The 12,226-nt window shown below is 47.5% G+C and overlaps 1 long non-coding RNA gene across 2 annotated transcripts; it reads right to left on the bottom strand.

The window, feature by feature from the left end:
• Positions 1-6,788: 6,788 nt before the first annotated feature.
• On the bottom strand, positions 6,789-11,952 carry LOC127928971 (uncharacterized). 2 transcript variants are annotated; one of them, XR_008133075.1, is made up of 5 exons: positions 11,872-11,952; positions 11,384-11,424; positions 9,663-9,943; positions 7,242-7,282; positions 6,789-6,961 (listed from the first exon to the last, which is right to left on the bottom strand). It is a non-coding gene; the product is annotated as an uncharacterized LOC127928971 (long non-coding RNA). The 2 variants fall into 2 exon arrangements; XR_008133074.1 differs by lacking the exons at positions 6,789-6,961; positions 7,242-7,282 and having other exon boundaries at positions 9,660-9,703; positions 11,872-11,937.
• Positions 11,953-12,226: the final 274 nt, after the last annotated feature.

Genomic DNA, 12,226 nt, shown 5'->3' with positions numbered 1-12,226 from the left:
GATACACAATGCTCCCATTGGACAGTGGCAGTGTCAATCAAACCGGTCCACCACAACAGTGGTTGGCTGCCTATCAAATTTTTACCGCATCCCCATTGGGTGAGTTCATCTTACATGGCCCGGTGCCCCGCGTAAGAGGAGTTTAAATATTCATTCAACTGGGGCACCGGGCCATGCAAAACGAACGGTCCTTGCTTTACGGGATCTTTGGGACTCTCCCCCCCCCCATCAGGGTTGACGTATAAAATTATTATGGTAAGGATTATCCAGGCTGTATCACAACTGGTCCAGCGACGTCCGGGTTTAGCCGGTGTAGTCCGTGGTTGTAAATTAGAACTTGCTCTTAACTGACCTGCCTAGTTAAATAAAAATATAATATGGTTCAGGTTTATGTTAGGGTTGCGACGTCCCAATGATTCCAGATAGACCTAACCCAAGACAAACTCACATGTTGACATGAAATGTGTGTTTTTCCCTTGACACAAATCAAGTTGTCTCTCACATAAAGTCTGTGTATTTGTACTGCTATAATGTGTAGAGTATGTCTCGTATGTAAGGCTAAATGTAGTACAAGCATCTATTAGCCTAGTATTTTCTATTAACATTATTTTCTTCCAGGGAAATAATGATCACGTCTCTGTAATTGGCAGGTTGTCCAACTATTACAGGGTTAGCCTCTACTGCTGTAAGAGGACATTATTTGACCACCATGGTATTCTTCAATGGCCACTGCAGTGACCAGAATAGACTGGTATGCCTATCCTGCAGTGACCAACATAGACTGGTATGCCTATCCTGCAGTGACCAGAATAGACTGGTATGCCTATCCTGCAGTGACCAACATAGACTGGTATGCCTATCCTGCAGTGACCAGACATAGACTGGTATGCCTATCCTGCAGTGACCAACATAGACTGGTATGCCTATCCTGGAGTGACCAACATAGACTGGTATGCCTATCCTGTAGTGACCAGAATAGACTGGTATGCCTATCCTGCAGTGACCAACATAGACTGGTATGCCTATCCTGGAGTGACCAACATAGACTGGTGTGCCTATCCTGCAGTGACCAACATAGACTGGTGTGCCTATCCTGCAGTGACCAACATAGACTGGTATGCCTATCCTGCAGTGACCAGAATAGACTGGTGTGCCTATCCTGCAGTGACCAACATAGACTGGTGTGCCTATCCTGCAGTGACCAACATAGACTGGTATGCCTATCCTGCAGTGACCAGAATAGACTGGTGTGCCTATCCTGCAGTGACCAACATAGACTGGTGTGCCTATCCTGCAGTGACCAACATAGACTGGTGTGCCTATCCTGCAGTGACCAACATAGACTGGTGTGCCTATCCTGCAGTGACCAACATAGACTGGTGTGCCTATCCTGCAGTGACCAACATAGACTGGTGTGCCTATCCTGCAGTGACCAGAATAGACTGGTGTGCCTATCCTGCAGTGACCAGAATAGACTGGTATGCCTATCCTGCAGTGACCAGAATAGACTGGTGTGCCTATCCTGCAGTGACCAACATAGACTGGTGTGCCTATCCTGCAGTGACCAACATAGACTGGTGTGCCTATCCTGCAGTGACCAACATAGACTGGTGTGCCTATCCTGCAGTGACCAACATAGACTGGTGTGCCTATCCTGCAGTGACCAACATAGACTGGTGTGCCTATCCTGCAGTGACCAGAATAGACTGGTATGCCTATCCTGCAGTGACCAGAATAGACTGGTGTGCCTATCCTGCAGTGACCAGAATAGACTGGTGTGCCTATCCTGCAGTGACCAGAATAGACTGGTATGCCTATCCTGCAGTGACCAGAATAGACTGGTATGCCTATCCTGCAGTGACCAGAATAGACTGGTGTGCCTATCCTGCAGTGACCAGAATAGACTGGTATGCCTATCCTGCAGTGACCAGAATAGACTGGTGTGCCTATCCTGCAGTGACCAACAGACTGGTATGCCTATCCTGCAGTGACCAGAATAGACTGGTATGCCTATCCTGCAGTGACCAGAATAGACTGGTATGCCTATCCTGCAGTGACCAACAGACTGGTATGCCTATCCTGCAGTGACCAGAATAGACTGGTATGCCTATCCTGCAGTGACCAGAATAGACTGGTATGCCTATCCTGCAGTGACCAGAATAGACTGGTATGCCTATCCTGCAGTGACCAGAATAGACTGGTATGCCTATCCTGCAGTGACCAGAATAGACTGGTATACCTATCCTGCAGTGCTACTGGACAACGACAAATACCTGGGTGTCTGGTTACACTGTAAACTCTCCTTCCAGACCCACATCAAACATATCCAATCCAAAGTGAAATATAGAATTGGCTTCCTATTTCGCAACAAAGCCCCCTTCACTCATGCTGACCCTGCTAGGTAAATTCCCCCCTTGTCTCAGCTGATGGTCACCATAGCAGCACCCACCTGTAGCACACGCTCCAGCAGGTATATCTCTCTGGTCACCCCCAAAACCAATTCTTTCTTTGGCCGCCTCTCCTTCTAGTTCTCTGCTGCCAACGACTGGAACGAACTAGAAAAATCTCTGAAACTGGAAACACTTATCTCCTTCACTAGCTTTAACCACCAGCTGTCAGAGCAGCTCACAGATTACTGCACCTGTACATAGCCCATCTGTAAACAGCCCATCTATCTATCTACCTCATCCCCATACTGTATTTATTTATTTATTTATCTTGCTCCTTTGCACCCCAGTATCTCTACTTGCACATTCATCTAATGCACATCGAGCATTCTAGTGTGTAATTGTTATATTTTAATTACTTCGCCACCATGGCATATTTATTGCCTTAACTCCCTTATCTTACCTCATTTGCACTCACTATATATATACTTTTTGTAGTTTTCTTTTGTCCTACTGTATTATTGACTGTCTGTTTGTTTATTCCATGTGTAACTCTGTGTCGTTGTATGTGTAGAACTGCTTTGCTTTACCTTGGCCAGGTCTCAGTTGTAAATGAGAACTTGTTCTAAACTAGCCTACCTGGTTAAATAAAGGTGATCTGGCCTAACTGGTTAAATAAAGGTGATCTGGCCTAACTGGTTAAATGAAGGTGATCTGGCCTACCTGGTTAAATAAAGGTGATCTGGTCTACCTGGTTAAATAAAGGTGATCTGGCCTACCTGGTTAAATACAGGTGATCTGGTCTACCTGGTTAAATGAAGGTGATCTGGCCTACCTGGTTAAATAAAGGTGATCTGGTCTACCTGGTTAAATAAAGGTGATCTGGTCTACCTGGTTAAATAAAGGTGATCTGGCCTACCTGGTTAAATAAAGGTGATCTGGTCTACCTGGTTAAATAAAGGTGATCTGGTCTACCTGGTTAAATAAAGGTGATCTGGCCTACCTGGTTAAATAAAGGTGATCTGGCCTACCTGGTTAAATAAAGGTGATCTGGTCTACCTGGTTAAATAAAGGTGATCTGGTCTACCTGGTTAAATAAAGGAGATCTGGCCTACCTGGTTAAATAAAGGTGATCTGGCCTACCTGGTTAAATAAAGGTGATCTGGTCTACCTGGTTAAATAAAGGTGATCTGGTCTACCTGGTTAAATAAAGGTGATCTGGTCTACCTGGTTAAATAAAGGTGATCTGGTCTACCTGGTTAAATAAAGGTGATCTGGTCTACCTGGTTAAATAAAGGTGATCTGGCCTACCTGGTTAAATAAAGGTGATCTGGTCTACCTGGTTAAATAAAGGTGATCTGGCCTACCTGGTTAAATAAAGGTGATCTGGCCTACCTGGTTAAATAAAGGTGATCTGGCCTACCTGGTTTAATAAAGGTGATCAGGCCTACCTGGTTTAATAAAGGTGATCAGGCCTACCTGGTTTAATAAAGGTGATCAGGCCTACCTGGTTTAATAAAGGTGATCAGGCCTACCTGGTTTAATAAAGGTGATCAGGCCTACCTGGTTTAATAAAGGTGATCAGGCCTACCTGGTTTAATAAAGGTGATCAGGCCTACCTGGTTAAATAAAGGTGATCTGGTCTACCTGGTTAAATAAAGGTGATCTGGTCTACCTGGTTAAATAAAGGTGATCTGGTCTACCTGGTTAAATAAAGGTGATCTGGTCTACCTGGTTAAATAAAGGTGATCTGGCCTACCTGGTTTAATAAAGGTGATCAGGCCTACCTGGTTTAATAAAGGTGATCAGGCCTACCTGGTTTAATAAAGGTGATCAGGCCTACCTGGTTTAATAAAGGTGATCAGGCCTACCTGGTTTAATAAAGGTGATCAGGCCTACCTGGTTTAATAAAGGTGATCAGGCCTACCTGGTTTAATAAAGGTGATCAGGCCTACCTGTTTTAATAAAGGTGATCAGGCCTACCTGGTTTAATAAAGGTGATCAGGCCTACCTGGTTAAATAAAGGTGATCTGGTCTACCTGGTTAAATAAAGGTGATCTGGTCTACCTGGTTAAATAAAGGTGATCTGGTCTACCTGGTTAAATAAAGGTGATCTGGTCTACCTGGTTAAATAAAGGTGATCTGGCCTACCTGGTTTAATAAAGGTGATCAGGCCTACCTGGTTTAATAAAGGTGATCAGGCCTACCTGGTTTACTAAAGGTGATCAGGCCTACCTGGTTTAATAAAGGTGATCAGGCCTACCTGGTTTAATAAAGGTGATCAGGCCTACCTGTTTTAATAAAGGTGATCAGGCCTACCTGGTTTAATAAAGGTGATCAGGCCTACCTGGTTAAATAAAGGTGAATAAATAAAAAATAACTGAGATGCAGTGCCTTAGACTACTGCGCCACTCTGGAGCCCCATTGGTCAGCATTGAAATCTGACATGTACGATAGACGTTTCCGCAATCTAAAAGTCATATTCCTGTGAACTTCCAGTGTAGTGGGAGAGACTTTACCACAGTACTACTGGGAGAGACTTTACCACAGTACTACTGGGAGAGACTTTATGACAGTACTACTGGGAGAGACTTTACGACAGTACTACGTCATACTGAGAGAGACTTTACCACAGTACTACGTCATACTGAGAGAGACTTTACCACAGTACTACGTCATACTGAGAGACTTTACCACAGTACTACGTCTGAGAGTTTACAACTGACTACTGAGAGACTTTACCACAGTACTACGTCAACTGAGAGAGAGTACTTTTTACCACAGTACTACTCAGAGAGAGACTTTACCACAGTACTACGTCATACTGAGAGAGACTTTACCACAGTACTACTGAGAGATTTTACCACAGTACTACTGAGAGAGAGACTTTACCACAGTACTACTGAGAGAGACTTTACCACAGTACTACTGAGAGAGACTTTACCACAGTACTACTGAGAGAGACTTTACCACAGTACTACGTCATACTGAGTGAGAGACTTTACCACAGTACTACGTCCTACTGAGTGAGTGTGGTGACTGACAGCAGACAGTATGTTGTAGCAGGGTAGTGTGGTGACTGACAGCAGACAGTATGTTGTAGCAGGGTAGTGTGGTGACTGACAGCAGACAGACAGTATGTTGTAGCAGGGTAGTGTGGTGACAGACAGACAGACAGACAGTATGTTGTAGCAGGGTAGTGTGGTGACTGACAGCAGACAGTATGTTGTAGCAGGGTAGTGTGGTGACTGACAGCAGACAGACAGTATGTTGTAGCAGGGTAGTGTGGTGACTGACAGCAGACAGACAGTATGTTGTAGCAGGGTAGTGTGGTGACTGACAGCAGACAGTATGTTGTAGCAGGGTAGTGTGGTGACTGACAGACAGACAGACAGACAGACAGACAGTAGTGTGACAGACAGACAGACAGACAGACAGTATGTTGTAGCAGGGTAGTGTGGTGACTGACAGCAGACAGTATGTTGTAGCAGGGTAGTGTGGTGACTGACAGCAGACAGACAGTATGTTGTAGCAGGGTAGTGTGGTGACTGACAGCAGACAGTATGTTGTAGCAGGGTAGTGTGGTGACTGACAGACAGACAGACAGTGTGGTGACTGACAGAGTATGTTGTAGACAGTGTGGTGACAGACAGCAGACAGTATGTTGTAGCAGGGTAGTGTGGTGACTGACAGCAGACAGTATGTTGTAGCAGGGTAGTGTGGTGACTGACAGCAGACAGTATGTTGTAGCAGGGTAGTGTGGTGACTGACAGCAGGACAGACAGTATGTTGTAGCAGGGTAGTGTGGTGACTGACAGCAGACAGACAGTATGTTGTAGCAGGGTAGTGTGGTGACTGACAGCAGACAGACAGTATGTTGTAGCAGGGTAGTGTGGTGACTGACAGCAGACAGTATGTTGTAGCAGGGTAGTGTGGTGACTGACAGCAGACAGACAGTATGTTGTAGCAGGGTAGTGTGGTGACTGACAGCAGACAGACAGTATGTTGTAGCAGGGTAGTGTGGTGGCTGACAGCAGACGGTATGTTGTAGCAGGGTAGTGTGGTGACTGACAGACAGTATGTTGTAGCAGGGTAGTGTGGTGACTGACAGCAGACAGACAGTATGTTGTAGCAGGGTAGTGTGGTGACTGACAGCAGACAGACAGTATGTTGTAGCAGGGTAGTGTGGTGACTGACAGCAGACAGACAGTATGTTGTAGCAGGGTAGTGTGGTGGCTGACAGCAGACAGACAGTATGTTGTAGCAGGGTAGTGTGGTGACTGACAGCAGACAGTATGTTGTAGCAGGGTAGTGTGGTGACTGACAGCAGACAGACAGTATGTTGTAGCAGGGTAGTGTGGTGACTGACAGCAGACAGTATGTTGTAGCAGGGTAGTGTGGTGACTGACAGCAGACAGACAGTATGTTGTAGCAGGGTAGTGTGGTGACTGACAGCAGACAGACAGTATAGAGAACAGGGATCCTGCTTCCAACCTTCCCACTGTTTCTAGAGAACAGGGATCCTGCTTCCAACCTTCCCACTGTTTCTACAGAACAGGGATCCTGCTTCCAACCTTCCCACTGTTTCTAGAGAACAGGGATCCTGCTTCCAACCTTCCCACTGTTTCTAGAGAACAGGGATCCTGCTTCCAACCTTCCCACTGTTTCTAGAGAACAGGGATCCTGCTTCCAACCTTCCCACTGTTTCTAGAGAACAGGGATCCTGCTTCCAACCTTCCCACTGTTTCTAGAGAACAGGGATCCTGCTTCCAACCTTCCCACTGTTTCTAGAGAACAGGGATCCTGCTTCCAACCTTCCCACTGTTTCTAGAGAACAGGGATCCTGCTTCCAACCTTCCCACTGTTTCTAGAGAACAGGGATCCCTGCTTCCAACCTTCCCACTGTTTCTAGAGAACAGGGATCCTGCTTCCAACCTTCCCACTGTTTCTAGAGAACAGGGATCCTGCTTCCAACCTTCCCACTGTTTCTAGAGAACAGGGATCCTGCTTCCAACCTTCCCACTGTTTCTAGAGAACAGGGATCCTGCTTCCAACCTTCCCACTGTTTCTAGAGAACAGGGATCCTGCTTCCAACCTTCCCACTGTTTCTAGAGAACAGGGATCCTGCTTCCAACCTTCCCACTGTTTCTAGAGAACAGGGATCCTGCTTCCAACCTTCCTACTGTTTCTAGAGAACAGGGATCCTGCTTCCAACCTTCCCACTGTTTCTAGAGAACAGGGATCCTGCTTCCAACCTTCCCACTGTTTCTAGAGAACAGGGATCCTGCTTCCAACCTTCCCACTGTTTCTAGAGAACAGGGATCCTGCTTCCAACCTTCCCACTGTTTCTAGAGAACAGGGATCCTGCTTCCAACCTTCCCACTGTTTCTAGAGAACAGGGATCCTGCTTCCAACCTTCCCACTGTTTCTAGAGAACAGGGATCCTGCTTCCAACCTTCCCACTGTTTCTAGAGAACAGGGATCCTGCTTCCAACCTTCCCACTGTTTCTAGAGAACAGGGATCCTGCTTCCAACCTTCCCACTGTTTCTAGAGAACAGGGATCCTGCTTCCAACCTTCCCACTGTTTCTAGAGAACAGGGATCCTGCCACCAACCTTCCCACTGTTTCTAGAGAACAGGGATCCTGCTTCCAACCTTCCCACTGTTTCTACAGAACAGGGATCCTGCTTCCAACCTTCCCACTGTTTCTAGAGAACAGGGATCCTGCTTCCAACCTTCCCACTGTTTCTAGAGAACAGGGATCCTGCTTCCAACCTTCCCACTGTTTCTAGAGAACAGGGATCCTGCTTCCAACCTTCCCACTGTTTCTAGAGAACAGGGATCCTGCTTCCAACCTTCCCACTGTTTCTAGAGAACAGGGATCCTGCTTCCAACCTTCCCACTGTTTCTAGAGAACAGGGATCCCTGCTTCCAACCTTCCCACTGTTTCTACAGAACAGGGATCCTGCTTAAAACCTTCCCACTGTTTCTAGAGAACAGGGATCCTGCTTCCAACCTTCCCACTGTTTCTAGAAAACAGGGATCCCTGCTTCCAACCTTCCCACTGTTTCTAGAGAACAGGGATCCTGCTTCCAACCTTCCCACTGTTTCTACAGAACAGGGATCCTGCCACCAACCTTCCCACTGTTTCTAGAGAACAGGGATCCTGCCAACAACTTTCACCCTGTTTCTAGAGAACAGGGATCCTGCTTCCAACCTCCCCACTGTTTCTTCAGAACAGGGATCCTGCTTCCAACCTTCCCACTGTTTCTAGAGAACAGGGATCCTGCTTCAACCTTCCCACTGTTTCTAGAGAACAGGGATCCTGCTTCCAACCTTCCCACTGTTTCTAGAGAACAGGGATCCTGCTTCCAACCTTCCCACTGTTTCTACAGAACAGGGATCCTGCTTCCAACCTTCCCACTGTTTCTAGAGAACAGGGATCCTGCTTCCAACCTTCCCACTGTTTCTAGAGAACAGGGATCCTGCTTCCAACCTTCCCACTGTTTCTAGAGAACAGGGATCCTGCTTCCAACCTTCCCACTGTTTCTAGAGAACAGGGATCCTGCTTCCAACCTTCCCACTGTTTCTAGAGAACAGGGATCCCTGCTTCCAACCTTCCCACTGTTTCTAGAGAACAGGGATTCTAGAGAACAGGGATCCTGCTTCCAACCTTCCCACTGTTTCTACAGAACAGGGATCCCTGCTTCCAACCTTCCCACTGTTTCTAGAGAACAGGGATCCTGCTTCCAACCTTCCTGCTGTTTCTAGAGAACAGGGATCCTGCTTCCAACCTTCCCACTGTTTCTAGAAAACAGGGATCCTGCTTCCAACCTTCCCACTGTTTCTAGAGAACAGGGATCCTGCTTCCAACCTTCCCACTGTTTCTAGAGAACAGGGATCCTGCTTCCAACCTTCCCACTGTTTCTAGAGAACAGGGATCCTGCTTCCAACCTTCCCACTGTTTCTAGAGAACAGGGATCCTGCTTCCAACCTTCCCACTGTTTCTAGAGAACAGGGATCCTGCTTCCAACCTTCCCACTGTTTCTAGAGAACAGGGATCCTGCTTCCAACCTTCCCACTGTTTCTACAGAACAGGGATCCCTGCTTCCAACCTTCCCACTGTTTCTAGAGAACAGGGATCCTGCTTCCAACCTTCCCACTGTTTCTAGAGAACAGGGATCCTGCTTCCAACCTTCCCACTGTTTCTAGAGAACAGGGATCCTGCTTCCAACCTTCCCACTGTTTCTAGAGAACAGGGATCCTGCTTCCAACCTTCCCACTGTTTCTAGAGAACAGGGATCCCTGCTTCCAACCTTCCCACTGTTTCTAGAGAACAGGGATCCTGCTTCCAACCTTCCCACTGTTTCTAGAGAACAGGGATCCTGCTTCCAACCTTCCCACTGTTTCTAGAGAACAGGGATCCTGCCTCCAACCTTCCCACTGTTTCTAGAGAACAGGGATCCTGCTTCCAACCTTCCCACTGTTTCTAGAGAACAGGGATCCTGCCACCAACCTTCCCACTGTTTCTAGAAAACAGGGATCCTGCTTCCAACCTTCCCACTGTTTCTAGAGAACAGGGATCCTGCTTCCAGCCTTCCCACTGTTTCTAGAGAACAGGGATCCTGCTTCCAACCTTCCCACTGTTTCTAGAGAACAGGGATCCTGCTTCCAACCTTCCCACTGTTTCTAGAGAACAGGGATCCTGCTTCCAACCTTCCCACTGTTTCTAGAGAACAGGGATCCTGCTTCCAACCTTCCCACTGTTTCTAGAGAACAGGGATCCTGCTTCCAACCTTCCCACTGTTTCTAGAGAACAGGGATCCTGCTTCCAACCTTCCCACTGTTTCTAGAGAACAGGGATCCTGCTTCCAACCTTCCCACTGTTTCTAGAGAACAGGGATCCTGCTTCCAACCTTCCCACTGTTTCTAGAGAACAGGGATCCTGCTTCCAACCTTCCCACTGTTTCTAGAGAACAGGGATCCTGCTTCCAACCTTCCCACTGTTTCTAGAGAACAGGGATCCTGCTTCCAACCTTCCCACTGTTTCTAGAGAACAGGGATCCTGCTTCCAACCTTCCCACTGTTTCTAGAGAACAGGGATCCTGCTTCCAACCTTCCCACTGTTTCTAGAGAACAGGGATCCTGCTTCCAACCTTCCCACTGTTTCTAGAGAACAGGGATCCTGCTTCCAACCTTCCCACTGTTTCTAGAGAACAGGGATCCTGCTTCCAACCTTCCCACTGTTTCTAGAGAACAGGGATCCTGCTTCCAACCTTCCCACTGTTTCTAGAGAACAGGGATCCTGCTTCCAACCTTCCCACTGTTTCTAGAGAACAGGGATCCTGCTTCCAACCTTCCCACTGTTTCTAGAGAACAGGGATCCTGCTTCCAACCTTCCCACTGTTTCTAGAGAACAGGGATCCTGCTTCCAACCTTCCCACTGTTTCTAGAGAACAGGGATCCTGCTTCCAACCTTCCCACTGTTTCTAGAGAACAGGGATCCTGCTTCCAACCTTCCCACTGTTTCTAGAGAACAGGGATCCTGCTTCCAACCTTCCCACTGTTTCTAGAGAACAGGGATCCTGCTTCCAACCTTCCCACTGTTTCTAGAGAACAGGGATCCTGCTTCCAACCTTCCCACTGTTTCTAGAGAACAGGGATCCTGCTTCCAACCTTCCCACTGTTTCTAGAGAACAGGGATCCTGCTTCCAACCTTCCCACTGTTTCTAGAGAACAGGGATCCTGCTTCCAACCTTCCCACTGTTTCTAGAGAACAGGGATCCTGCTTCCAACCTTCCCACTGTTTCTAGAGAACAGGGATCCTGCTTCCAACCTTCCCACTGTTTCTAGAGAACAGGGATCCTGCTTCCAACCTTCCCACTGTTTCTAGAGAACAGGGATCCTGCTTCCAACCTTCCCACTGTTTCTAGAGAACAGGGATCCTGCTTCCAACCTTCCCACTGTTTCTAGAGAACAGGGATCCTGCTTCCAACCTTCCCACTGTTTCTAGAGAACAGGGATCCCTGCTTCCAACCTTCCCACTGTTTCTAGAGAACAGGGATCCTGCTTCCAACCTTCCCACTGTTTCTAGAGAACAGGGATCCTGCTTCCAACCTTCCCACTGTTTCTAGAGAACAGGGATCAGGGATCCTGCTTCCAACCTTCCCACTGTTTCTAGAGAACAGGGATCCTGCTTCCAACCTTCCCACTGTTTCTAGAGAACAGGGATCCTGCTTCCAACCTTCCCACTGTTTCTAGAGAACAGGGATCCTGCTTCCAACCTTCCCACTGTTTCTAGAGAACAGGGATCCTGCTTCCAACCTTCCCACTGTTTCTAGAGAACAGGGATCCTGCTTCCAACCTTCCCACTGTTTCTAGAGAACAGGGATCCTGCTTCCAACCTTCCCACTGTTTCTAGAGAACAGGGATCCTGCTTCCAACCTTCCCACTGTTTCTAGAGAACAGGGATCCTGCTTCCAACCTTCCCACTGTTTCTAGAGAACAGGGATCCCTGCTTCCAACCTTCCCACTGTTTCTAGAGAACAGGGATCCTGCTTCCAACCTTCCCACTGTTTCTAGAGAACAGGGATCCTGCTTCCAACCTTCCCACTGTTTCTAGAGAACAGGGATCCTGCTTCCAACCTTCCCACTGTTTCTAGAGAACAGGGATCCTGCTTCCAACCTTCCTACTGTTTCTAGAGAACAGGGATCCTGCTTCCAACCTTCCCACTGTTTCTAGAGAACAGGGATCCTGCTTCCAACCTTCCCACTGTTTCTAGAGAACAGGGATCCTGCTTCCAACCTTCCCACTGTTTCTAGAGAACAGGGATCCTGCT

The sequence above is a fragment of the Oncorhynchus keta genome, unplaced genomic scaffold, assembly GCF_023373465.1.
Source record: "Oncorhynchus keta strain PuntledgeMale-10-30-2019 unplaced genomic scaffold, Oket_V2 Un_scaffold_515_pilon_pilon, whole genome shotgun sequence".
Classification (NCBI taxonomy): domain Eukaryota; kingdom Metazoa; phylum Chordata; class Actinopteri; order Salmoniformes; family Salmonidae; genus Oncorhynchus; species Oncorhynchus keta.
Note: the sequence above shows the minus strand (reverse complement) of the source record. Positions and strands in the feature narration are given on the sequence as shown.